The sequence below is a fragment of the Scyliorhinus torazame genome, chromosome 19 (assembly GCF_047496885.1).
Source record: "Scyliorhinus torazame isolate Kashiwa2021f chromosome 19, sScyTor2.1, whole genome shotgun sequence".
NCBI classification, from domain to species: Eukaryota; Metazoa; Chordata; class Chondrichthyes; order Carcharhiniformes; family Scyliorhinidae; genus Scyliorhinus; species Scyliorhinus torazame.
This window is the reverse complement of record NC_092725.1, coordinates 43726074-43753154: the sequence shown is the minus strand read 5'-3', so window position 1 is coordinate 43753154 and position 27081 is coordinate 43726074. Positions and strand designations below refer to the sequence as shown.

At 44.5% G+C, this 27081-nt stretch overlaps 1 long non-coding RNA gene across 1 annotated transcript in view; it reads right to left on the bottom strand.

Moving 5' to 3' along the window:
* Positions 1-919: 919 nt before the first annotated feature.
* Positions 920-27081, bottom strand: part of LOC140396099 (uncharacterized) — a 122641-nt gene continuing 96479 nt past the window's right edge. Inside the window, exons 5-6 of the long non-coding RNA XR_011936449.1 lie at positions 2919-2993; positions 920-1423 (exon numbers count right to left, since the gene is read on the bottom strand). This is a non-coding gene — a long non-coding RNA (uncharacterized lncRNA). The remainder of the gene's footprint in view (positions 1424-2918; positions 2994-27081) is intronic.

Sequence of the window (27081 nt, the reverse complement as noted above, 5' to 3'; positions counted from 1 at the left end):
CATCCAGTGATATTTCAGAGAGCGAGTTCCAGAGGCGAGATGATTACCCGTCTAAGGACAACACAGCAGAATAAAGGTCACCTACCCCAGGTCACCAATCTGGACTTAGAGTGAGGAATCACCTGGGAACGAGTTCTCTTGAGCTATCTGAATTCGTGTTCACGAATGGAAACTCTGTAAGTGCATCAATACAACTGGCAAAGAGAATAAATTAACCTGAACCTGCTTCTGGCCCGACACCTTTTAGTATCCTTTAAATGAGGTCAAGAACATATATTTTATACTCAGATGTGGAGCTATCCTTAAAATAAATGTTATGGGATACGTTAGACTGTTGTGTGAATTCTGAAGTTTACAAAGAAATATACAGAGAAATAGAAGCAGGCGGAGACCATTCGGCGCTTCGAGCAGGCTCTACCATTCGTTATGATCATGCCTGATCATCAAGTTCAATTCAAATCACCCTGATAACACCTTCCTCCATATTCCTTGATCCTGTTAATCCCAAGGGCTATATCTAATTCCTTCTTGAAATTACAATGTTTTCACGTCAACATTTTTGTGGTAGTGAAGTCCACAGATTCACCATTCTCCAGGTCCTCACCTCAGTGCTAAAACTTATCCTCAAACTATGACGAAGCGTGAAGGGTCACATTACTGCGTCGTCTTCGTTCTGACCAAACGGGGCACCCATAATCAGGCTCTGCTCTGCCCTATCCTATGAAACACAATTTTACCCAAATCATTTTAAATACATACATTATTATAACACTCTACGGGGCGCTATGACATTAATGCATGCATTGCAGAAAAATAAAAAAACTGGAATCTCTAACTATCCTCAATAAACTCTCCTCACTCAAACAATCCCAAAAATAATCTATAACATCTTAAACTGTACAAAATAGCAGCACACAAATTTATCTGGCCTGGCAGTCAGGCACAGAGGTTTACATTTCTTTATTTAACAGAATACATAAAGAGAAATGCACTTTAATTCATGTCAAGGGGTTTGGGGGTTTGGTGAAGTCTGAAAATTGGGGACCTAAACGTGTATACCGGGGTGCGAGAGCGATAGGATCAGAAAATGGTGAAGGAGAGCCTAAGTGTCTGCACGACACTGCAAAGTATCGCCAGTACTAAGAGGGCTTCTACTACATACGATAGTGAATACCAGGTGATAAACCTATCACACCAGGTCGGGGTATTGTTAACTGTCGCGGGGCTAACTATCTGGGGGTTCTGTGTATTGCGGGGATGGGAATCATTCACGGCTTGTGTGGTAGGGGTCAGGAGGGTAGCGCCTGTGCGCAACTGAAGGGATCCCGCTAAGATCCAGGTGAAAAAGATGGAGGTAGTCTTCATCTTTCCGTTTTCTGTCTGCTTCTTTGTCTTCCTCTGGGGTTCCTGAGGTTCCGGAGTTCTGAGGACACAAGCATAATATCTGTTATTATCTTGCTTAAGATCTCGTATGCCTGTCTGTCTGTCCTTTATTACCAATTTCCCTTTATAATTGGTCACCATCTGTGACTCCCTCATTTTTATTTTAAACCGAATATTTCGACAAGACATCGGAGAAAACTGACATACTGCGAGCTGTCTCGCAGACTGTGCGATTTACCATCCTAGTGTCTTAGGATGTAAATAGCATACGGAAGCAACCTAAGGGTTGCCAAAAACAAACAAAAGAGTTTTGAACCGAAAATGCCAAAATGGGGTGCGTGCAGGTAAGAAATGGGTGGAACCGGGTAGGACGGTGATCAATGCCGTTTGTGCTCCACCTGAGCGTAGCTGACCAGAGGGGGGTCCTCAGGCAGGGCAGGGACCAGTGCCGTTTCTCCACTGCCTGAGCAACCAGCAAGAATGGGTAAGAATGTGGTCATCGTGGGGGTTGCCTTGTTGTCTGCTGACAAACTTGTCTGGCTGAACAGGTGTCTGTCAACAAACTTGTACCTCTAAACTGGTCTGTTGACAACTAGTTCCTCTGAACTGGTTTCTGTTGACACACTAGTTCCTCTGAACAGTTGTCTGTGGACAAAATTGTTCCATTAACTGACAGGGGTTAAAGGCGCCGTGAAAAATTTTCAAGTTTACAAACAAAACTTAACATTAACACTAACGAACAAACATGGTGTAGGTTCCATCAGAAAGGACACCATATCTCTCCATCGGTTCCTTTTTTCCATCATCTGGTGTAGCCACCTGGGTTGGCCAGTTCCCGACTTTAAAATGGAGATCCGCTAAGAATGCAGGGAAATTCAGTCAAACGCAGGGAAAACAAGCAGGTGCAAAGTTTCCTGTATATCAGAACTTGCAGGAATCCAGACAGCACTGAAACTAACAACCATCTACATATTGATGATCCCCGGGAACAATTGGAAACAGTTAAAATAAACAAGGCCAAGCCAGACTCCTCGGCGCCAGCAGGAGCCAAGACAAAGGAATGGACACTTAGGAACCGCCCAGCGATCAGGGAACAGCTCCAGTATTGGAGAAATCGATCCAAGTGATCACAACTTAGTCCAATCACTTGGAACCAGGTACGGGGCCCACCCAAAAGGGCGCGAAGCCCCTGGGGACTATAAAATAGAGTCCCCAAGTTCAATTCGTCCTTCTTGGCAGGGTCTCTCAGCAGATCGAAACAACCCTTGATAGTGACCTGTCTAGTAGCTGCACCAACCAAGTAAGTCTCCAGTCAATGCACACTATGAGATAGGTGCTCCTAGCTACCAGTCGATACCAGCTTTGAAGCCTGCAGACTCAGAATCGAATGAAAGGCCATTTGTTCCCTTGACCTGGTGGGCCAGTTCCAAAGCTAAGTATAGGCCTTTTAGTGTTAGAGATAATCTAGTAAGGAGTGTTTTATACATGAGTAGTGATTGACTGTGTATAACAAATTTGTTTTATTTGAAACTTACTAACTGGTGCATTGAGTTAATGATCAGCACTTGAACTTGAACCTCGTGGTGGTATCATAAAGATACCTGGCGACTCTAGAGCAAAGGTTATAAAACAGAGCAAATTAAGTAAAGACACAACGAGCAACACTGGACACCTCATTGCTCAATAGCGAACAGGGTTGCAAAGGGCTTTGTTTGGTGGGAGTCAGACTCTATGTCATCATCTTCTCCCGGTTGCCAAACTCTTGTCTGTAGTAACCGTGCTAAAGCTGCTTGGGGTGAATTGGGGTCCATTTCATCATTCCAGATGAGCCTGAACGAATTGTCTCATTGCCAGAATCGTGTGCAGAGGTTGGAGCTACTAGGTTTCAATCCGTAATCGTCGGGCGGTGGGTCTGGGTCAAGGGCTTTGATATATGTAATCTCGAAGGGGGCAGTGGAATCATGCTCGGATTTGCTGGGAGTAGGGCCTGGTACAGGGGAATAATCGTAACGTGTTGTGTTGTGGCTTTCGTCATTGTGATCGCTGTCGCTGCTGGTTGAGGGAAGGGAGAGGCGGAGTCGTGCCTCTGGGGGTGGAGTTGAAGTCGTGTCTGAGGACGGGCTGAACTGGTTGGGGGAGGGTAGGAAAACATCTGTGGGCGGGGCATGCTCGTCTGCTGCTGCGAGCAGGATGTGATGTATGTGGCTATTCTGCGAGCCATAAGCCTTGAGCTGGTTTATGTGAAACCTAGCAGACTTGCCATTGGGATATGTAATCTTGTGTACCGAGGGGCTGACTTTGTCCGAAATGGAGTACGGTCCGGAGAATTTAGGGGAAATGAATGAACTGGGGTTGTATCGGGAAAGCATCACTTCCTGCCCTATTGCAAACTATGTGGCGTGTACTGTTTAGTCGAAACAAGCCTTGCTCTGTTTCTTCCTGGTCCCAAGTCTCACAGCTGCTGCGAGCTGGGCTGCCTTTATGTTCTCTATCAATTGTTGTACAGCATTTTCATGCGTGAGGGCGGTGACTGCGGGGCTGGCCAAATCCAGTCCTAATAAATACTGTGTCCCTTTCATGGGGCGTCCGGTCATGAGAGTGTGGGGGGTGTATCCTGTGGACGTGGATACCGTGTTCCTTAGAAACATTAAAGCAAATGGGGGAACTGAAACTCAGGTGCTGTTGTACCATTTTCCTGAGGGTGGCTTTTAATGTCCTGTTCATCCTCTCTACAATACCACTTGACTGGGGGTGGTATACTATGTGAAACTTTTGTCCAATGCCGAAAATCGTGAGGACGTTTTTCATTACACGTCCTGTGAAATGGGAGCCTTGATCGGATTCTATACTATGGGGGAGGCCCCATCTTGTAAAGATGTGCTGTGTTAGTATTTTAGCTGCTGTTTTGGCCGTATTAGTTCTCAACGGAAATGCTACCACCCATTTTGTGAAGGTATCGATGGCCACCAACACATACTTATAACCATTTCTGCAAGGAGGTAGGGATCCTATATAGTCTATCTGTAGATTTGTCCAGGGACCATTAACGGGCCGGGTATGACTAAGCTGAGCCTTTCTTACATATCTGTCCGGATTTTTCTGGGCACAGATTAAGCAATTCTCTATGTAGTGGGTAACATCGGCTTTTAAATCAGGCCACCAGCAGAGCGGTCTGAGGGGGGTTAGGGTGGGTTCAATACCTTGGTGTCCATGATTGTCATGGAACTGACAAATGATCTGGTTCCTGTCCTGGCTGGGAACTATACAAATGCCATCCTTTAAGTGTGGCTATTGCATTCTTGTATTTATCATACGGGGCTGGGAAGGTACCCGTTAAAATGTCCCTGAGTTTCTCATCCTCTTTCTGTGCCTTCGCTGTGCCAAGATCCTGAATATTGGTCTGTGAGACCTGAACTGCGTGTCCTGGGGTGCTTTCGGGGGGAGGGATCCAAAAATAACCATGCCTGGAGCCTGCCTTCGCTAGGGCATCTGCTTTAACGTTACCAGGGGGGGAAGAAATATGGAATAACCTTAATTATTCCATATTTTCTGCCCTTCGCTGTCTCTAAGATATGGCAGAGTAATGGGGCTGAGGGTAGGGGTTTAACGTCCGCGGAATCAAATCCTCTCGTTTCCCACAGGGGTAGGAATTCCTTCAAACTATTGCAGACATACAAGCTGTCCGAATAGATATCTGCTGGGGTCGGGTATGAGTCGGGGTGTAAGCGATCGCTGCCAGTTCTGCTGCCTTGCGAGCCTAAGTGTCCTGGCAACTTTAGTGAAATCTCATCTAGCGGCGTCCCTGTGCGTCCTCTATGTAAATATGGTGATTCTCTTTCCATTTAAAACTGTGGAGGAGCCATCCACATAAATCTTCAGAGGTGCGCACGTGTCTGTGGGCTGGGGTCTCTGGGGTGTATTACCTGCTTTCCTAGGGGGTGTTTTGGGGATAAATGGGCCTATGTTGTGTTTTGTGGTGATGATCTCACATTCATGAAGGGTGCCTGCATACTGCAAATTATCGGCAAGGAAGGTGTGGGTCTTGGATCTTTTAACTGTAATGTCCCGTCCCTGTAAAAGAAGGGTCCAACGGGCTGCGCGGATTTGGCTGAGTGTGCCATCTTTAAGTCAGCCGTCTAATAATAGCTGTGTTGGGGTGTGTTCTGTGAGGATGGTGAGGGGGTTGAGTGCTGTAATCTAGGCGAAGGACTGTACTGCCCAAAAAGCTGCGAGCAGGTGCCTTTCACAGGCAGAAAATCCTTGCTCTACGGGGTCTAACACGCGTGAGGCATATGCTACGGGGCGTAATTGGTCATGGCGTTCCTGGAGGAGCACGGCCGAAAGGGTTCGGTCGGTGCTTGCTACTTCGATAGAGTCCGGGGAAAGTGGATCTGGGACCTGTAATGCAGAGGCTGTGCTGAGTGCTCTTTTTAAAGCATCCACGGCATCCGTATGCTGTGGAAGCCATTCCCAGGGTGCCTGTTTCTTGAGAAGGTCGGAAGTTCCTTGCTTTAGTGGCGAAACCGTCAACATGGTTTCGGCAGTAGCCAACCAGTCCTAAAAATGACCGGAGGGCTGAGACATCGTGGGGAAGGGGCAATTTGATGATCGAGTCAATTCTCTTTTGCTCGATCTCATTTACCATGTGTGATCACTGTTCCCAAGTAAATCACTTTCTCTTTCAAAATCTGGGCCTTCTTGGGGTTAACTTTACAACCAATTTCTCTTCGGAGCCCTAGGAGTTCGGCAAGAAGCGAAATGTGCTCTCCCTTTGTGTCTGTCTGTACTAACAAGTCGTCTACATACTGGACCAGACAATTGGGGCGGTAAAACTTTGCTAATCCATTTGCCAGCTGTCGGTGGAAAATGGAGGGGGAGTTGTGGAAGCCTTGTTGAAGGCACGTCCATGTATATTGTCCCTGGAATGTAAAGGGGAATTTGTACTGGCACGCTTTAGCCAATGGAATGGACCAAAAGTCGTTGCTAATGTCCAAAACCGAACTTTTTTTTGACTGGAGTCCCTGTTTGAGCATGGTCTCGGGACTCGTGGCTACGGTGGGGGCTGCTGCTGGGGTTACTTTGTTCAGCTCCTGATAATTAATGGTCGGTCGCCATGATCCATCCAGTTTCCTGATGGGCCAAATTGGTGCGTTGTTTGTGGAGGCTACTGATCTGAGTACGCCTTGCTCCAACAATCTCTCTATTACTTTGGAGATTTCTCCCTCTGCTTCCTGGGGAAATCCGTACTGCTTCTGGGGTTTAGGGTCGGGACCTGTAACGTTCACAAAGCCAGTCAAACTGCCACAGTCTTGCTTGTATCGCTACAGGGGCTGTGATGTGTCCCTGTTGTAAATGACCAGTAAAACCGCTGAGTGTGCTGGTGTCTGTTGTGGGCCATGAGTCTCGTTGAAACATCGTGGAGGAATTGAGTGTGGTGCGGGACCCTCCTGTGACCCAAAGAAATTCTATGGGGTGTCCCCGGACTTTGCCTGCTACTACCGGTCTACCGGACTTGTCCCAAAGGATGTCACAGACCCAAGTTGGGGAGCCCAAACACCGTCAGTCAGTGCTGTTCATGTCTGCATTCTCTGAACGGGTGCCAACACTATAGATCGGCTTTGCCTATTCCTGTTTAGGGTGCCTGTCTGTTGGTTTCTCTGCTGCTTTTGGGCGCGTTGCACTCTCATGCAAAGTGTCCTAACTGACCACAATTGTAACATTCGTGAGCTTTGGGCTGGGGTGGGCTGTTCCTACTCTCATTTACCCATGTGGAGTTCTGGTGCACTTTAACTGGATTCATGTCTGCCTGCTCTTCATCAGGTTTTATAAATGTGGTTTTGCCTTGGACTGATTGCTCCCAAGCGCGGGACAATAAGAGGGGTGGGTTCCCTGGTTGCTGGGCGTGTCCTAGGTGGTCGTTGGTCTGCTTTGTTTTAGTCTCCTCTGGCACCGGGACGTCTGTCTGAGCATTGTTTACCTAAATACCTGGGAATTTGAACCTAGGTGGGAATTGAATCCTGGGAATTGAATACCTTGGAATTGAATCCAATCCAACCAGTAAGGCAGTTCCTTTTAAATTTCAGGAGTTTAAATTTATTTCAATTGATCTAGTATTGTGCAGTGTAGGTTAACAAGGGCTGCCCCACCCACTCACATAACTGGTTGGCAGTTAAGTGTCAGTCACTTTAATCTACTTTGATCTAAAAGCAGGTGGGGGAGGGGAGTCAACTCAGGCCAATTTAAAAAGAGCAACTTGTAGCTCACTCCCAGTGAGCCAGAGAGAAGACAGCCAGGAGTGAGAAACAACCTCCCTGGTAAGTAGTTTTTCTTTTCCATTGTCTCATTTATTTATTCTTTCTTTCGTTTTTTGGAATTGTAGTTGTATAAGTTGACCTAAGGTTTAAGACATGGCAGGAGATCCCAGACCCGTGCCATGCTCCTTGTGTGCGATGTGGGAGCTCAGGGACACGTCCACTGACCCTGGTTCCTTCACGTGCAAGAAGTGTGTCCAGTTGCAGCTCCAGTTAGATCGCTTGACGGCTCTGGAGCTGCTGATGGACTCACTTTGGAGCATCCGCGATGCTGAGGATGTCATGGATAGCACGTTTAGCGAGTTGGTCACACCGCAGGTGAAAGTTACTGAGGGAGATAGAAAATGGGTGACCAAAAGACAGAGCAAGAGTCGGAAGGCAGTGCAGGTTTCCCCTGCGGTCATCTCCCTGCAAAATAGATATACTGCTTTGGATACTGTTGAAGGAGATGGATCACCAGGGGAAAGTAGCAGCAGCCAGGTTCATGGCACTGTGGCTGGCTCTGCTGAGCAGCTGGGCAGGAAGAAGAATGGCAGGGCTATAGTGACAGGGGACTCAATCGTAAGGGGAATAGTCAGACGGTTCTGCGGACGCAATCAAGACTCCAGGATTGTATGTTGCCTCCCTGGTGCAAGGGTCAAGGATGTCTCGGAGCGGCTGCAGGACATTCTGGGGTGGGATGTTGAACAGCCAGCTGTCGTGGTGCACATCGGCACCAACGATATAGGTCAAAAACGGGACGAGGTCCTAAAAGCTGAATTCAGGGAGTTGGGAGTTAAACTAACAAGTAGGACCTCAAAGGTAGTAATCTCAGGATTGCTACCTGTGCCACGAGCTAGTCAGAGTAGGAATGTCAGGATATATAGGATGAATGCGTGGCTTGAGAGATGGTGCAAGAGGGAGGGATTCAAATTCCTGGGGCATTGAAACGGTTCTGGGGGAGGTGGGACCAGTACAAACCGGATGGTCTGCACCTGGGCAGGGCTGAAACCAATGTTCCATCTGGAACCGTGTTTGCTAGAGCTGTTGGGGAGGGTTTAAACTAATGTGGCAGGGGGATGGGAACCGATGTAGGAAGTTGGAAGGTAGTAAAACAGGGACAGAAACAAAAGGCAGTAAAGGGAAAAGTGTAAAGCAGAGAAGCCATAGTCAAAAATCAAAAAGAGCGACAGTACAAGGTACAGTGACTGAGGGGAGCTCAGTGAATAGGACCAGGAAGACTAAAAGGAATAAAACGGGAAGTAAAAACATTAATGGTAAGTGTTACCATTAATGGCAGGTTATTACATGAAGATATCAGTTCAACGACAAGGAAAATTAGGAGAAACGTTAAGAGGAAATATAACTTAGGAGAGGTTACTGATCGAGGTGCTAAGATTCAAAACAGAGGTAAAAAAGCCAACATAAGTGTACTTCACCTGAATGCTTGTAGTATTTGGAATAAGGTAAATGAGTTGATGGCACAAATCATCGTGAATGACTATGATTTAGTGCCCATTACTGAAACATGGTTAAAGGATGGTCACGACAGAGTTAAATATCCAAGGGAGTTAAATATGGTGGGGCAGGCAATAAACAAAGAAATAATGGATGCATATAGAAATGGTACAGCAGTTATCATGGGGGATTTTAATCTGCATGTCGATTGGTTTAACCAGGTCGGTCAAGGCAGCCTTGAGGAGGAGTTTATAGAATGTCTCCGCGATAGTTTCCATAACAGTATGTAATGGAACCTACGAGGGAACAAGCGGTCCTAGATCTGGTCCTGTGTAATGAGACAGGATTGATTAATGATCTCATAGTTAGGGATCCTCTCGGAAGGAGCGATCACAATATGGTGGAATTTAATATACAGATGGAGGGTGAGAAGGTAAAATCAAACACTCGTGTTTTGTGCTGAAACAAAGGAGATTGCAATGGGATGAGAGAAGAACTAGCTAAGGTAGACTGGGAGCAAAGACTTTATGGGGAAACAGTTGAGGAACAGTGGAGAACCTTCCAAGCGATTTTTCACAGTGCACAGCAAAGGTTTATACCAACAAAAAGGAAGGACGGTAGAAAGAGGGAAAATTGACCATGGGTATCTAAGGAAAATGCATACAAAGTGGCAAATTTTAGTGGGAGACTAGAGGACTGGGAAACCTTTAAGGGGCAACAGAAAGCTACTAAAAAAGCTATAAAGAAGAGTAAGATAGATTATGAATAAACTTGCTCAGAATATAAAAACAGATAGTAAAAGCTTCTATAAATATATACAACAAAAAAGAGTGGCTAAGGTAAATATTGGTCCTTTCGAGGATGAGAAGGGAGATTTAATAATGGGAGATGAGGAAATGGCTGAGGAACTGAACAGGTTGTTTGGGTCGGTCTTCACAGTGGAAGACACAAATAACATGCCAGTGACTGATAGAAATGAGGCTTTGACAGGTGAGGACCTTGAGATGATTGTTATCACTAAGGAGGTAGTGACAGGCAAGCTAATGGGGCTAACGGTAGAGAAGTTTCCTGGCCCTAATGGAATGCATCCCAGCGTGCCAAAAGAGATCGCTAGGGAAATTGCAAATGCACTAGTGATAATTTACCAAAATTCACTAGACTCTGGGGTGGTACCGGCGGATTGGAAATTAGCAAACGTGACACCACTGTTTAAAAAAGAAGATAGGCAGAAAGCGGGTAATTATAGACCAGTGAGCTTAACATCGGTAGTAGGGAAGATGCTGGAATCTATCATCAAGGAAGAAATAGCTGGATAGAAATTGTCCCATTGGGCAGCTGCAGCATGGGTTCATAAAGGGCAGGTCATGCCTAACTAATTTAGTGAAATTTTTTGTGGACATTACCAGTGTGGTAGATAACGGGGAGCCAATGGATGTGGTATATCTGGATTTCCAGAAAGCCTTTTTGCTGCATAAGATAAAGATGCATGCCATCAAGCGTAAAGTAGTAGCATGGATAGAGGATTGGTTAATTAATAGAAAGCAAAGATTGGGGATTAATGGGTGTTTCTCTGGTTGGCAATCAGTAGCTAGTGGTGTCCCTCAGGGATCAGTGTTGGGCCCACAATTATTCACAATTTACATAGATGATTTGGAGTTGGGGACCAAGGGCAATGTGTCCAAGTTTGCAGACGACACTAAGATGAGTGGTAAAGCAAAAAGTGCAGAGGATACTGGAAGTCTGCAGAGGGATTTGGATAGGCTAGGTGAATGGGCTAGGGTCTGGCAGATGGAATACAATGTTGACAAATGTGAGGTTATCCATTTTGGTAGGAATAACAGCAAAAGGGATTACTATTTAAAGGATAAAATATTAAAACATGCTGCTGCGCAGAGAGACCTGGGTGTGCTAGTGCATGTGTCGCAAAAAGTTGGTTCACAGGTGCAACAGGTGATTAAGAAGGTGAATGGAATTTTGTCCTTCATTGCAAGAGGGATGGAGTTTAAGACTAGGGAGTTTATGCTGCAATTGTATGAGGTGTTAGTAAGGCCACACCTGGAGTATTGTGTTCAGTGTGATGGATATCACGTTCACCGCAGAATTTGGATTAAAAATAAGGCAGTAATACACAGCATTCTAAGTCAAGGTGGAATAAAACCACTCCAGCCAAAGGTCAGATAGAGGTTACCACCTGATGGGAGAGACTCCAAGCTGGTTCCAATGACATTAGTATCAAACAGTTAGAAACTCTTCTTTGATAGACCATAAATCCGTTGAGACGAACTCCCCTCCCGAGAAGTATTCAAAATATAAGGACAGGGAATTCTCCAGATAAATAGATACACAAATCTTTCCATAACTATACCTCTTGACACTTAGGATAACACCCTCACAAAAGTGTCTGTTTTGATATCTGTAAAAAATGTCACCCTTACAAGAGGCAGGCACCAACCAGTCCCTCCCTTGCCAATATATCTTAGAATCTTTGATTCTAAGCCAGAGAAAATGGGTGAGGTACTAAATGAATACTTTGCATCAGTATTCACCAAAGAGAAGGAATTGGTAGATGTTGAGTCTGGAGAAGGGTGTGTAGATAGCCTGGGTCACATTGAGATCCAAAAAGAAGAGGTGTTGGGTGTCTTAAAAAATATTCAGGTAGATAAGTCCCCAGGGCCTGATGGGATCTACCCCAGAATACTGAAGGAGGCTGGAGAGGAAATTGCTGAGGCCTTGACAGAAATCTTTGGATCCTCACTGTCTTCAGGTGATGTCCCGGAGGACTGAAGACTAGCCAATGTTGTTCCTCTGTTTAAGAAGGGTAGCAAGGATAATCCAGGGAACTACAGGCCGGTGAACCTTACTTCAGTGGTAGGGAAATTACTGGAGAGAATTCTTCAAGACAGGATCTACTCCCATTTGGAAGCAAATGGATGTATTAGAGAGAGGCAGCATGGTTTTGTGAAGGGGAGGTCGTGCCTCACTAACTTGATAGAGTTATTCGAGGAGGTCACAAAGATGATTGATGCAGGTAGGGCAGTGGATGTTGTCTATATGGACTTCAGTAAGGCCTTTGACAAGGTCCCTCATGGTAGACTAGTACAAAAGGTGAAGTCACACGGGATCAGGGATGAGCTGGCAAGGTGGATACAGAACTGGCTAGGTCATAGAAGGCAGAGAGTAGCAATGGAAGGATGCTTTTCTAATTGGAGGGCTGTGACCAGTGGTGTTCCACAGGGATCAGTGCTGGGACCTTTGCTGTTTGTAGTATATATAACTGATTTGGAGGAAAATGTAACTGGTCTGATTAGTTAGTTTGCAGACGACACAAAGGTTAGTGGAATTGCGGATAGCGATGAGGACTGTCAGAGGATACAGCAGGATTTGGATTGTTTGGAGACTTGGGCAGAGAGATGGCAGATGGAGTTTAATCTGGACAAATGTGAGGTAATACATTTTGTAAGGTCTAATGCAGGTAGGGAATATACAGTGAATGGTAGAACCCTCAAGAGTATTGAAAGTCAGAGAGATCTTGGTGTACAGGTCCCTGAAAGGGGCAACACAGGTGGAGAAGGTAGTCAAGAAGGCATACGGCATGCTTACCTTCATTGGCCGGGGCATTGAGTATAAGAATTGGCAAGTCATGTTGCAGCTGTATAGAACCTTAGTTAGGCCACACTTGGAGTATAGTGTTCAATTCTGGTCGCCACACTACCAGAAGGATGTGGAGGCTTTAGAGAGGGTGCAGAAGAGATTTACCAGACACTTGCCTGGTATGGAGGGCATTAGCTATGAGGAGCAGTTGAATAAACTTGGTTTGTTCTCACTGGAATGACGGAGGTTGTGGGGTGACCTGATAGAGGTCTACAAAATTATGAGGGGCATAGACAGATTGGATAGTCAGAGGCTTTTACCCAGGGTAGAGGGGTCAATTACTAGGGGGCATAGGTTTAAGGTGAGAGGGGCAAGGTTTAGAGTAGATGTACGAGGTAAGTTTTTTTTACACAGAGTGTAGTGGGTGCCTGGAACTCGCTACTGGAGGAGGTGGTGGAAGCAGGGACGATAGTGACATTTAAGGGGCATCTTGACAAATGCATGAATAGGATGGGAATAGAGGGATACGGACCCAGGAAGTGTAGAAGATTGTAGTTAGTCGGGCAGCATGGTAGGCACGGGCTTGGAGGGCCGAAGGGCCTGTTCCTATGCTGCACATTTCTTTGTTCTATGTACTTTGTTCTAACCCTGGACAATTACACAGACATTACAACCATTAAAAGATCTATCAGTAATAGTACATCCAATTAGACATTTGGCTATAGGTAATTAACCAACAATAAATGCCAAGGTAACAAATGCCTTCCTGAACCGATAAGCAAGTTTCATGCATAAAAGGAGGAGGCATTTTAGCAGAAGAGCTAGAGTTCTCTCTCCTTCCGTTTTCTGACCCCCGGTAGCGCACAAAGACTCACGAGAGACGAATGGCGATGAAGTCGATGAGGCTTTATTCAGCGTGACTTGTTCCCTGCAGTTCAGCAACAGACTGGCCTGCGGGGGAGAACTCCTGGTTCTTATACTCCGCCTTCAGGGCGGAGCTAGAGATCAACAGCCAACCAGGACCCGGGATCTGTCAGCCAATGACATCACGGCTTCACAGTCCCACATGACCCCTAATGCATACTACCACACCCCCCTCTTAGGGCAAGAGTCAGTCAGTTCTCAAGAAGCTTGTCTCATCGGGCAAAACCTGTTGTAAGTATGGTTCTGCAATGACTTCTTAGAAATGTACTAAGAAACTGATAGAGATGTTTTAAGGATTTTGCCATGTTTAGATATCTCATTCGATTGAGAGAAGTTAGTATGTTAGTAAATAACTAGAAGGACTGTTTAGTCCACTTATACTTTAACTCTGCAATTCAGGATGTATCTATTGGTAGTATTTTCACAATAAAGATACTTGAATTAAAATCATACTGTGTAAAAATTAATCTCGAGGTTGAATTCTTGGACACCCATTTAGGATAGGACCCATGACCTCAAGAGGTATCGATTTAGTTATGAGTGACGAATCTGAGCTCTCCCTATAGAAAGTAACTGAAATCCTGTTTAACTGTCTGAGACCCGGAAAAGCATTCTTCCTTCGAGAGATCTATTCTGAGTCTTGGCAGGAAAACAGGTTTTAATAGGTTAATCTACGGCATAGGTTAGTAATAGAGTATTATCAGATCGGGATAACCTAAACCCACGACAGTTGGCGCCCATAACGTGAGGCAATGTTACTATCCTCATAAAAATAATAAATATTAAAAAGTAATATTTAAAAATAAAGCAGAGAAAAAACGGTGTGATCCCTAAAATAGAAAGCGTTCAAACCTGTAAACATGGCAAATACCCCAAATGCGGGAAGAATATATAAAGTTGCCCAAGGAATAAATGAACTAATAAATGGAACTGCCCTATTCCAAGTTGCAGACAATTAATTGTTTACCCTTAAAATTTTAAAACAAAGTCGCATCCATAGAACTGGATGCTGCATGTTAGTTAAAGCAGAAGTTTCTCAAAGGGTTAACAGCAGCCAAAGTTAAAGACTACAGACAGTGCTTATCACACAGGCCTTGAGATAACAGGCAGTAATTGGTTACCTTCCTTTCGAGTCAGTGAAACTCCAGCAAAGTTAATTTTTGAATTAATTAAAGGAAACCAGTGGATTTCCCCACCTCTTTGATAACAGTTAATTATTTTAGCAAGCAATTGATTGAAATTGCCAGAACCTTAAGTTTGAATTACTTGGAATAATGTTTATTTCATTTTATTTGTGAATTAATAGAAACTTAAAGAAACTCACTGACACCATTTTAAAAAGTGTAAATCTGGAGATGACAGTTGACTTTGCTCCGCTATAAATCACCGCAGCTAACTGCTCCCTCATTGGTAGCAGCCAACATTTTCGTGAATGTAAGAAAAACTTGTTAAAAGAAAAATTGTTAAGATAAATAATTAATTAAGTTGTAAAAGTTATACAAGTTTGTGTTAAGCAAATCTTAAATTCAGTTCTGTGTTGAGATCAGAACTAAGCTTGCAGTTTGCAGTAATTCAATTTGAATTTTCAAACATTTAAAGTTTTAAAAGAAAACTGTTAAAACCTTTTTTAAATAACTTTGCCAAGGAGCAAAAATTGCCATTGGTTATAAATAGGCAAATAAATAAATAAAAAGAGAGCTAAACGATAGTGGACTCATAGCAGCAAACGATTTAAAAGACAATCTCCTAAAAGTAATAACTGTAAATCACAGAGACCTCAGTCACATAAATGACAATTACTCTCAGGAGAATTCTCCTCGGCAACAACCACAGACACAGCTACCCCCGAGAAAAGAATTCCAAATTCCAGATATTACGGTAGCCAGTGGGAAAATCAAGGACAGACTCCCCGCACACCGAAAAGGCAGGGAGGAAATGGAAATCGCCAGAGTCAAACACCTAAAGCTCAGCAGACTCCAACACATGCCCGGACTAATATGATAAAAATTAAACAACCAGGGAATTCCCAGCATCAGATTAAACAACAAAAAATTGACTCACCCAGCCCAAGGCATAGGAGTCATTACCCTTCCGTAGATATTAAAATCAGGGATTTATTTGGAACAGCGTTAATTGATACAGGGTCAGACATTTCAATTGGAGATCCTCAAGTAAGCTCCAAGTGTCAGCTAATCGGCCCCCTAGATGAAATTTAAATTGTGGGTATAACAGGACAATCACAGTCAACTCAAATTTTTGACTGCCCATCGAATTAAATGGCATGCAGCACACTTTAAAAACTGCAATGATAGGCATTAATCAAATATCACCTTCTGGTCAAAAGGTCTTGTTATTAATTGGAGCTAAAGATTCAAAATTGTGGTTTAACACTTTTCCTGTTAATTCTGACATAGATGAAAGAGCTGAACACGTCATCAAACAGCTAGAATACCAGACTGACTCCACAGCGCGAGCAAAATTAAAACACCTCTTAAATCATCTCTGGGAATCTCTGCAGCAGCACGCAAACCATTGCGGAAAACTGCAAATTGAGCCTACCCCACTAGGGGTTAACCCATTCCCTGTCCAAAAGCAATGGCACATTCCAGAACATCGCGGGAGAACCAGTCTTATTAAAACAATTGACTCACTTGAACAACAAGAATTTTAATTAAAAAGCCCTCACGATACAATTCCCCGATGTTCGGCGTTGCTAAAGCCAACAACAAATGGAGTCTTGTGATTGACTATACAAAATTAAACAAATACACTGAGCCAAACTCAGCTCAGCAGGCAAGTGCCCAACAGATGGTAAGTCAATTAGTTAGAAAAACGTACAAGTCTTGCGTGGCCAATGGCTTTTGGTCACACCCAATTAAGGAAAGTGATCATCAATATACGGCTTTCACAGCACCCAATGGATATCAATATGTGTGGACTCGCCTTCCAAAGGGATTTAGAAAATCCCCACAAATCTTTTCAGCCAGAGTAATGGAAATATTGTCGGACTTACCACAAGTCACTAGTTATGTAGATGACATCTACCTGACAACAGACAATTTGGATGAACACTTTGGACTTTTGAATTAAGTTTTTAAACGACTCGCTGACAATGGCTATCTAATCAAAGAACAAAGAAATGTACAGCACAGGAACAGGCCCTTCGGCCCTCCAAGCTCGCGCCGACCATACTGCCCGACTAAACTACAATCTTCTACACTTCCTGGGTCCGTATCCTTCTATTCCCATCCTATTCATATATTTGTCAAGATGCCCCTTAAATGTCCCTATCGTCCCTGCTTCCACTACCTCCTCCGGTAGCGAGTTCCAGGCACCCACTACCCTCTGCGTAAAAAACTTGCCTCGTACATCTACTCTAAACCTTGCCCCTCTCACCTTAAACCTATGCCCCCTAGTAATTGACCCCTCTACCCTGGGGAAAAGCCTCTGACTATCCACTCTGTCTATGCCCCTCATAATTTTGTAGACCTCTATCAGGTCGCCCCTCAACCTCCTTCGTTCCAGAGAGAACAAACCGAGTTTATTCAATCGCTCCTCATAGCTTATGCCCTCCATACCAGGCAACATTCTGGTAAATCTCTTCTGCACCCTCTCTAAAGCCTCCACATCCTTCTGGTAGTGTGGCGACCAGAATTGAACACTATACTCCAAGTGTGGCCTAACTAAGGTTCTATACAGCTGCAACATGACTTGCCAATTCTTATACTCAATGCCCCGTCCAATGAAGGCAAGCATGCCGTATGCCTTCTTGACTACCTTCTCCACCTGTGTTGCCCCTTTCAATGACCTGTGGACCTGTACTCCTAGATCTCTTTGACTTTCAATACTCTTGAGGGTTCTACCATTCACTGTATATTCCCTACCTGCATTAGCCCTTCCAAAATGCATTACCTCACATTTGTCCGGATTAAACTCCATCTGCCATCTCTCCGCCCAAGTCTCCAGACAATCTAAATCCTGCTGTATCCTCAGACAGTCCTCATCGCTATCCGCAATTCCACCAACCTTTGTGTCGTCTGCAAACTTACTAATCAGACCAGTTACATTTTCCTCCAAATCATTTATATATACTACAAACAGCAAAGGTCCCAGCACTGATCCCTGTGGAACACCACTGGTCACAGCCCTCCAATTAGAAAAGCATCCCTCCATTGCTACCCTCTGCCTTCTATGGCCTAGCCAGTTCTGAATCCACCTTGCCAGCTCACCCCTGATCCCGTGTGACTTCACCTTTTGTACTAGTCTACCATGAGGGACCTTGTCAAAGGCCTTACTGAAGTCCATGTAGACAACATCCACTGCCCTACCTGCATCAATCATCTTAGTGACCTCCTCGAAAAACTCTATCAAGTTAGTGAGACACGACCTCCCCTTCACAAAACCGTGCTGCCTCTCACTAATACGTCCATTTGCTTCCAAATGGGAGTAGATCCTGTCTCGAAGAATTCTCTCCAGTAATTTCCCTACCACTGACGTAAGGCTCACCGGCCTGTAGTTCCCGGGATTATCCTTGCTACCCTTCTTAAACAGAGGAACAACATTGGCTATTCTCCAGTCCTCCGGGACATCCCCTGAAGACAGCGAGGATCCAAAGATTTCTGTCAAGGCCTCAGCAATTTCCTCTCCAGCCTCCTTCAGTATTCTGGGGTAGATCCCATCAGGCCCTGGGGACTTATCTACCTTAATATTTTTTAAGACACCCAACACCTCGTCTTTTTGGATCACAATGTGACCCAGGCTATCTACACCCCCTTCTCCAGACTCAACATCTACCAATTCCTTCTCTTTGGTGAATACTGATGCAAAGTATTCATTTAGTACCTCGCCCATTTCCTCTGGCTCCACACATAGATTCCCTTGCCTATCCTTCAGTGGGCCAACCCTTTCCCTGGCTACCCTCTTGCTTTTTATGTACGTGTAAAAAGCCTTGGGATTTTCCTTAACCCTATTTGCCAATGACTTTTCATGACCCCTTCTAGCCCTCCTGACTCCTTGCTTAAGTTCCTTCCTACTTTCCTTATATGCCACACAGGCTTCGTCTGTTCCCAGCCTTTTAGCCCTGACAAATGCCTCCTTTTTCTTTTTGACGAGGCCTACAATATCACTCGTCATCCAAGGTTCCCGAAAATTGCCGTATTTATCTTTCTTCCTCACAGGAACATGCCTGTCCTGTATTCCCTTCAACTGACACTTGAAAGCCTCCCACATGTCAGATGTTGATTTGCCCTCAAACATCCGCCCCCAATCTATGTTCTTCAGTTCCCGCCTAATATTGTCATAATTAGCCTTCCCCCAATTTAGCACATTCATCCTCGGACCACTCTTATCCTTGTCCACCAGTACTTTAAAACTTACTGAATTGTGGTCACTGTTACCGAAATGCTCCCCTACTGAAACATCTACCACCTGGCCGGGCTCATTCCCCAATACCAGGTCCAGTACCGCCCCTTCCCTAGTTGGACTGTTTACATATTGTTTTAAGAAGCCCTCCTGGATGCTCCTTACAAACTCCGCCCCGTCTAAGCCCCTGGCACTAAGTGAGTCCCAGTCAATATTGGGGAAGTTGAAGTCTCCCATCACCACAACCCTGTTGTTTTTACTCTTTTCCAAAATCTGTCTACCTATCTGCTCCTCTATCTCCCGCTGGCTGTTGGGAGGCCTGTAGTATACCCCCAACATTGTGACTGCACCCTTCTTATTCCTGATCTCTACCCATATAGCCTCACTGCCCTCAGGTGTCCTCTCGCAGTATAGCTGTGATATTCTCCCGAACAAGTAGCGCAACTCCGCCTCCCCTTTTACATCCCCCTCTATCCCGCCTGAAACATCTAAATCCTGGAACGTTTAGCTGCCAATCCTGCCCTTCCCTCAACCAGGTCTCTGTAATGGCAATAACATCATAGTTCCAAGTAGTAATCCAAGCTCTAAGTTCATCTGCCTTACCCGTAATGCTCCTTGCATTAAAACATATGCACTTCAGGCCACCAGACCCGCTGTGTTCAGCAACTTTTCCCCGTCTGCTCTGCCTCAGAGCCACACTGTCCCTATTCCCTAGTTCTCCCTCAATGCTCTCACCTTCTGACCTATTGCTCCCGTACCCACCCCCCTGCCATACTAGTTTAAACCCTCCCGTGTGACACTAGCAAACCTCGCGGCCAGGATATTTATGCCTCTCCGGTTTAGATGCAACCCGTCCATCTTATACAGGTCACACCTGCCCCGGAAGAGCTCCCAGTGGTCCAGAAAACGGAAACCCTCCCTCCTACACCAGCTGTTTAGCCACGTGTTTGTCTGCTCTATCTTCCTATTTCTAGCCTCACTGGCACGTGGCACAGGGAGTAATCCCGAGATTACAACCCTCGAGGTCCTGTCTTTTAACTTTCTGCCTAGCTCCCTGAACTCCTGCTGCAGGACCTCATGCCCCTTCCTGCCTATGTCGTTAGTACCAATATGTACAACGACCTCTGCCTGTTTGCCCTCCCCCTTCAGGATTCCCTCTACCCGTTCGGAGACATCCTGGACCCTGGCACCAGGGAGGCAACATACCATCCTGGAGTCTCTTTCACGTCCACAGAAGCGCCTATCTGTGCCCCTGACTATAGAGTCCCCTATTACTATTACTCTTCTGCGCTTTGACCCTCCCTTCTGACCATCAGAGCCAGCCGTGGTGCCACTGCTCTGGCTGCTGCTGTTTTCCCCTGATAGGCTATCCCCCCCGACAGTATCCAAAGGGGTATATCTGTTCGAGAGGGGGACAACCACAGGGGATTCCTGCACTGACTGCCTGCCCTTTCTGGTGGTCACCCATTTCTCTGCCTGCACCTTGGGTGTGACCACATTTACATAACTGCGATCTATGACGCTTTCCGCCACCTGCATGCTCCTAAGTGCATCCAATTGCTGCTCCAACCGAACCATGCGGTCTGTGAGGAGCTCCAGTTGGGTGCACTTTCTGCAGATGAAGCCACCCGGGACGCTGGAAGCCTCCCGGACCTGCCACATCTCACAGTCAGAGCACAGCACCCCTCTAACTGACATTGCGTCAATTAATTAAAATTAAAATTTGTCTCTTTTTTTTTTAAATACTTTTTTTTTTTAAATTGCAAAGTTACTGTCAACTATCTGTTTCCTAGCACTAGATTTCTAATAGAAATGCGATAGCTAACTATAATACTCTCCGATCTCTGGCTTAGATATCCTCTAAATTATAATTAAGTTATTATGTTTAATTAGTTCCCAAATACTCAAATATTTTTTAAATTTAGGTTAGAATCCCAACCAGCCACTCAGGTCACAGCTTTTCTGTGATGTCGCTTCAATTTCCCCCCCGACACACACAATTTGAAAAAAGGTATAAAAGTAAAAATCACTTACTTGCCTTCTGAGTGTCTGAGATGTTCTCAGGTTCTCTCGCTGACAGAGACTGCTCCTCCACCACCGATCCTTGACCTGCACAATGCTAATAATATAATATGGCACTTACCTTACACGTGTAGTGTCTCGGGTTTCCTCTCCACCAGAATTTATTGGTTGGGGGGGGGGGGGGGGGCACTTGCCAGAGGTAGAACTTCCGGTTCCCGCCTTATATAAAAACAAATAAAACTGAAAAGAAGAACAGACACGGGACCAGGCAAGGCTTTTGAAACTAACTACTCACCTCCCAGAAGGCCCCTGCGCACCGCTGCCGCCGAAATCCAAAGGGCTGCTCCTGTAAAGGTAAGTGCTTTTAAACTCACTACTCACCTCAAAGAAGGCCCCTGCGCACCGCTGCCGCCGAAATCCAATGGGCTGCTCCTGTAAAGGTAAGTGGTTTTAAACTAACTACTCACCTCCCAGAAGGCCCCTGCGCACCGCTGCCGCCGAAATCCAAAGGGCTGCTCCTGTAAAGGTAAGTGCTTTTAAACTCACTACTCACCTCAAAGAAGGCCCCTGCGCACCGCTGCCGCCGAAATCCAATCTTCAAAAGTCTCAGGTATGCAGCCAAACAGTCAACTTCCTTGGCCTGAGTGTCACAGACACAGGCAGGGGGCTGACAAATGATTTTAGAGCGAAAGTTTCATGCATTCAAATGCCCACGAAACTCAAAGAGCTTCAGTCAATCTTAGGATTGTTAAATTATGCGAAGGCATTCATCCCAAATTATTCTGCATTAGCTAAACAGATGTTTATGACAGATGTTCACCAAAAAACAATCCATTCATTTTCACCCATGAGGATTATCAATCCCTGTGCAAAGAGCCATCGATTTGAATACCAGAAATAGCATTCTGCAATTGATCCTTCAAATTAAAATTGGATCAAAGACAGGGATAGCGATCGCCTACAACAAGGGTGAAATAATTCCAGTAGCTTTCTATTCCTACAATTTTACATCCACCGAACAGCGATATAATGATACTGAGCGAACCCTGACTTTTATCTTACAAGTTTTAATTAAAGTCAGGCCTTGGCAAGGAGAGAAGCCAATTCTGATACAGACTGCTTGTCATGCTTTGAAAGATTAAACAGGCTGCCAGAGAATGAAAGAAAGGCGACAGCCCTTAGATATGGTAAGTGGTTAACACATCTCCATGACCATACACTTGAGTGGGAAGTCACTCCAGAGAAATTTGATTTACAATTCCTTCCTCAAATGGAAGATGAATACCCGGAGAGCGAGAGAGAGAATGTACCCCAACACAATCTAGCAGACTACAAAGAAGCCTGGTATTGTGACGGCTCTTCAATGAAAATACTTCAACCAGATGGATTAATGAAATCCTCTGCAGGGAAAGGACTAATCAAAGGGCAATTTCAGGAGTCCAGATATATCCCAGAACAAATCATTGCGATCCCTCTCGGACCTCACACTGCACAATATGCAGAAGCAATGGCATTAAAAGAAGCAATGCAACGGGCAGATTCTAAAAATCCAGTACTAATATGCACCGATTCAGCATATGCAAGAAATGCATATGAGCGAGACCTCCCCATATAGGAAAGAACTAAATGGAAGACACATAGAAATAAGGTTATCAATCATAAGTCCATATGGCAAACAGTAGCTATGTTGAGAACAGACACCAAACATACAGGTATTACACATCACTGGACACACCAAGGGCCAGCAGCACAGCTACGGAAATAACTTAGCAGATGAGCAAGCAAAACAAGCTGTAGGGATGTACCTAACTGAGGTTAGGGAGGCCAGGGTCAATGTCATAACTAGACAACAAATAGCAGAAAATCAAGATGATGAATTAAAAATACTGCTAGACCCATATAAAGAAAACCCACCTGGATATCCTTTAAAGTACCTCTATCAAACAAATCAAGGAGGGAAGGTATTGGTATCACGGCCCAAAAAATCAGACCGAGTGATCTCTCCTAAAACAAAACGATTGGAATTAATAAGGGAAGCTCACCAAGGTCAAGGTCATCTCTATGGAGGCGCCCAAGCCACATGTGCACAATTAGGAATGCACTATTGGTGGCCATACATGATAACTGATTGTAAACGATTTGTTGCAAATTGCAAACCGTGTCTCCTCCATAATAAAGGAGCAGTCACGAGGCCACCTTTGATTCGGCCTGCCAAACCAGACCAGCCAATGGTAAAATGGCAAATTGTTTATATTGGACCATTCACCCCTTCTGTGGGTAAAAAACCTTACGGGCAAAAGAACCAATACATCTTGGTAGTGGTAGATTGTTGTACCGCATTTACCTGGTTAGTCCCGACCGCCCGCTGTTCAGAACTCGCAATGATCACAGCACTCTCGTACTCACTGTTCCCTGTTACTGGATTGCCAGCCTGCATACATGCCGACCGAGGTTCAGCCTTCATTGGTTTCAGAGACATGTGTTAACAATCAGGTATACGATTGGAATTCAGTACTCCGTACCATCCCACATCTAGTGGGATGGTGGAGCGTCGGAATCAAGAAGTAAAGAGAGGACTGGCAAAACTGATGATGATCAGGGGATCAAAGTGGGCTAACCTGGTACCTGAGGTGCAAATGTGTCTTAATAACATGCCTTTAGCTAAGTTAGGCATGCATCAAAATATTACACCCTGCCGTTTAATGTTTGGGATACACATGAATACCCCTTTATCCCAAAATGCTTTGATACCCCTTCCAGAGCCTGAGCTCACTAAGGAACTAAGATCACTAATTTCTGTAACCTCTGAAATTCCCCCACCAGGCACTTGGATGCCTCAAGTAGGTGAGTGCGTGCAGGAGAAAAAACAGTCCAAACAATCAGGCTTAAGAGCTAAATGGAAACCCCCTTGTGTCATCACGCAGGAACTCAACAAGAGAACTGTGGTGATTGAAACAGGAAGAGGGGACCGAACCACTCAGAGAACAGTATCTGTGGATAATTTAAAGCCAGCACCCAGGTACTTTGAACCTTAAACAAAATGGATCATGACAATCCATATTTAGGTCTGTATGGACCCCCTATAGAGCAAACTCCTCCCCAAATTAATGATGAATTAAAATAAACTAAACAATCAAAAGGACGGCTCACAAGCCTGTCACAAATCACCAGTTTAAAGATCAGCCCTTGCAGGCAGCCAGTACAGCTGCAGCCAGCCCGCCCCCACGGCAGACTGATAGCTCAGCTATCACAGAACACACTTCTGTGGAAATGATTCTTGACAATTTAAATCCACCAGCAGCGCCTGATGAGAGGCACGAAACATGCCGCACCCTCGGAAGGTGGTTGAATAAGAAAGGATGTCAAAGAATTTGTCAACATTGTACACTAATGTTACTTTTTATGATGGTTACCATCGCTTTAATTGTATAGACAGTAGTAATCGTGATTGGGAATGAAACCCTCCAACAAACAGTTTTTCTAGGGAAAGAACCCCAGGCCCCGACTCAATTAACTTTGGGCCGAACTATTCAAAGAGTTGCGCGATCCGCACCTCATAAATTGGACTATACAAAATTTTCCAATCCCGACAGAAATATATGGACACCTGTCCTGGAACCAACCTGTCTTTCCCCAGGAAAGGTTCTCATTCCACTAAATATAATTGTCAATTTGGGAAAATTGATAGAGAATCACCAAATAATTTCCCATGACAGCCAAATTTTCCGAATGAAAGAATTAGAGGAAACCATGAAGTTTCTAAAAGAATCTTCTCCAGAAATATCTTATAATTCTCTCACTGATCCCCAGGCACATCTTTTGGATCAGTATAGACATAGAGTGGACAGGAATCAAAAAGATAGAGCCATCTCTCGGCTCTCATTTTAAATTCTCTCATTGTACATCTGTACTAGGTGACTATAAAGGTTATGTCATAGAACATGATTAACCCATCAATCTCTATTATCACAACTTAGTATATGATTGGTCAATTCCAGCCTGGAATCAGGTAATGTTTGAAGTAATACCTTCAGAATTTAAATTTCAAAAACCAAATGTACTCGAAAATCCTGGCAACGTCACTATAGTTCGTTCATCTTTACTATATGACAGCTGGTACTATCAATCAGGAGACCCCGATAAAAAATGGGAAGAAAAAATTTCACAATGCCTATATCAAAGTGGTCAAAAAACAAATGACACTAATTTTACGGGAAAACTTAAAAGAGAATGTTATTCCTCCTGGCTCACAGATCCAGGTGAGACGCATCAAAAGAATGATGATCACAATAATCAGCAGAATGAAACCGACCTCATGTCTCTGTTCCGCATCCTGGGACCGAAACAGACATATGCCCTATGTGATATAGTATTTGGGGTAAACAAAACCATTTATGAGAGTCATGTTATACTAATGATTCTGACCCGACTCGACCCTCTAATCGATATTCAGTAAACCACACTATTGAGGCACGCTCCAAAATGTCACTGTGACAAACCTGGATGGGTGACTAGTGCGGATGCTCAACGCATGGTGTGGGTATCTAATAACTTCTCCATTTACGATTGGAAACCTGCTAATCAGTCTAGTCACACCATTCAGGCCGTCTACTCCATAGGATTGTATTTTAAACAGAATCCCTCAGTCAAACGGACTGATTTATTTAAAAATCTTCTTTTATTACCCCCTGAGCTAATCCATCAAAATCTTAAAGTGAATTATACTGATAGAGTGCGAGGATGCTTACGCAGCTATCCTAACTGTGGAAATAGTACCTCACCAATCAATAGTAAGCAGGAATCATCTCTGATTTGAGGCTCCACCACCTTTTAGGGTCATAATGAGAAATGACACTTGGCAGAATTTTGTCACCCCTAAATCGAAGAAACCAAACACATCGTATTTGGTCCCACGCTCCGCCCATCAAAGACGGAGGCCGATGAGTGTACAATTTAAAAAACACTAAACTTCTAACCTCAGCTACCTCTTCAGTCGTACAAGCCTTAGAAATGTTCTCGCGGTGGTTAAGTGAGACCACTTCGAATCTCAAAAACATATCTTCATATGTCACTATAATGACGAGTCTGACTATGGACTCACTGGTAGTACTTCGAGATCAAACATTGGCAAATAATGATCTTGTTAAAGCTAACTATAACCATATTTAAATATCTCTCAACTATTCGGCAGTTGAAGGTAATCCAGAAATCCACTTCTAGAGTCATGTTACTCAAAGTGAGCGAAATTGAACAGCATAAACCTGACAGAGTTGATACTCTGTGGTGGTTTAAATACAGAGTATGGAGAATTTCTTTAATAGTGTCCATGCCAAGTATACAACCGGACAAATGTTATTTTCGGATTTGTAACTGTGTCCAACTCGGACAAATTGCTTCCACAGGAAATTTAAAAGCACATGTACGAGTTCACACTCCGTACACTTTAATTGGTCAGGCTGGATTTAATAGAACTTCCTTACAGCCATTAGAATATTTTTCCGCTGACATGTGTATAGGGACAACCCTACGCTTATTTTGATTGGCAAAAACACCACGATTGTAGGAATGCATCCTGTTCAGTGGTTGCAACCCCTATTTTTGAAAAACTATCTAGAATTCACATTCTGGGCAATGGATCAGTAGCGATACTCACTTCTGAGTATTGTGATGACTGTCAACTTGCTCCAGGAACATGGATGTTGACGCCACATGAAAATGTAACTTGCTGTGGCTATGGCCTTAAAAAGGACCACAGACACGCAGCAGCAGTTTCCATATCCCCAGAGAATCGCATCTCATCCACCATTAGGATTTCTAAATTGACCGCTCTCTTAGCACATATGTATCATGCTCACCTTACGGTCACTTTCACTAATTATGATATAACTGAGCATATTCGGCATGCCAAACATTTATTATCCCAAGTTCAGATCTTCGATCCTGTCCATGCCCCGGACTGGATCCGTGTCCTTGGTATGGCTGCTGAAGATGTTTTTCCCAAAATGGGTTCCATTTTTCAAGGAATTACTCATGCTGCTAGTGATGTTATTTC